This window comes from Gavialis gangeticus, unplaced genomic scaffold, assembly GCF_001723915.1.
Source record: "Gavialis gangeticus isolate Ggan-Ray unplaced genomic scaffold, GavGan_comp1, whole genome shotgun sequence".
Lineage (NCBI taxonomy): Eukaryota > Metazoa > Chordata > Crocodylia > Gavialidae > Gavialis > Gavialis gangeticus.
Window position 1 is genome coordinate 29,750,562 of NW_017728993.1, and position 1,792 is coordinate 29,752,353.

The window sequence follows — 1,792 nt, forward strand, 5'->3', positions numbered from 1 at the left end:
GGGGGACTGGACTTGATCTTCTGAGGTCCCTTCCAGCCCTAATGTCTATGAAATCTATGAAAGTAAAACTAAGAGAAAGAACTTTTGAAAAAAAAAAAAAAAAAAAACCTCGAGCCCCCTAAGAACACCTTTCAAGAACAAGAGGAATCTGCTTAGTCCACCCCATTTACAGCAGCACACTTAGCAAACAGTTATTTGTCTGATATATGCAAAAGATGTTTGAACAACACAGCCGCCCTTGCAACCACTGTGCAGCAGTATCAGCTATGTGTCTGCAGCAGCAGATACAACTGAAAAGAGAAAAAGTGCCTGCACTTGATGACTTCTAGTCAGCTTCTAACAGCAGATGAGAAACTGTCTATTGGCTAGTTTCACTGACTCAATCTACAGGCCTTACAAATAACTAGGTAATTCCTTTATAAGGGGCCATAAAGTGTAAACAGCTGAGCACATGCTGTATCTGAACAAGATAGCCCTTAAAATTAAGGTGGATTAAGCAGGGCCTTTAACAGTCACAGTCTTGCACTATCTACATGGTTCTAATGGCTGCCCTTTACTCTTGGCTGTCTTAAGTCACTTAATTTAGGCCCCATACAGACATTCAGTTTCTCCTGGAAGAGTCACTGCTTTACAGGTATATGGAAGTTTTGATTTCTTCTCACAAAGCAAAAAAAGCCACTCCAAGAGAAGAATAACCTGGGAACAGAGAGTTAAATCACTCCAGTGAGTTTCAGCTTCGAGAATGTCCATACACCTTCCCTTCTGAGGCAGGCAACATTCAATTAAAGGTATGATGGGATGTGATCTGCAATCCCAACAATAGTGTCTTCTGCCATACCCTGTGTGCATGGCAATGAGGCATAACTGTGGGATCATGGATCAGATCCCAACTGTACCATATTGCCAGTGCAGGGAGAGCCCTTGGATCCACTGCACTCTCACAACTGGGATCTTTGGTCAGCTGACTGGGGTTCCCAGTCAGAAAAATGCATCAGAGCCAAGGGCAACAGGCAGCCCCACAGGTGGGAGTTGCAATTAGCTGAGTCTCCCAGCTAATTGGGACCCTCCAAGGATCCACTGTGCTGCCCAGGCTGGGAGTGCTAGTCAGCTGGTCAGCACTGGTCACATATTCAATTTATGGCATTATGGGAATTAGCCACAAAGTTATTACACATTTTCTTTCATGTAATAACTTTGTGGCTATTCCATTTTATTCCACCATTAAACTGAATGAATTTGTGGCCAGGTTACTATTTAAGAGGCAATTAACGATTTAATCGCATCTAAAGCGTAGTGTCTCCCAGGAGCCCCTACCTCTAGTTATTTGTGTTGGACTTTTCTACTCCTGTAAAATGGAGCAAAAAAAACACACCCTCTTCACAACCCCCATAATATGCTGCAGGGAAATAGTCTGCATCAGCCAATCATGGCTTCACTATGCACTGCTGACATCTGTAACCAAGCAAAGTAAAGGAGCTTGCAGACCACATGGAGATGTGTGCACAAGAGGCTGCACAGCATCGGCACTGCAAACTCTACACTTTTCAGGGGCTCAACGTTTGAATGTCTGTTAGGTATCTTCAGTTAAGTTTTTCTACCAGAACAGCAACACTGGGAGAATTCCCCCAGATCATCTGAACACGTGTACGGAGCTTTATTTGCATCAAAGATTTATTTAAATCTAACATAATGTGCATTTACATGCCCTTGAAATTTTTATATCAAACTCTTAAAAAAACAAAGACCCAAGAACTGTTGAATTGAACTTTAACTTTTTTTTTTTTTTTTTTTT

At 42.1% G+C, this 1,792-nt stretch overlaps 1 protein-coding gene across 10 annotated transcripts in view; it reads right to left on the reverse strand.

Annotated features, from left to right (window-relative positions):
* FUBP1 (far upstream element binding protein 1) overlaps positions 1-1,792 on the reverse strand; it is a 39,296-nt gene that overhangs the window by 16,467 nt on the left and 21,037 nt on the right. The gene's annotated exons all lie outside the window — the stretch shown is intronic.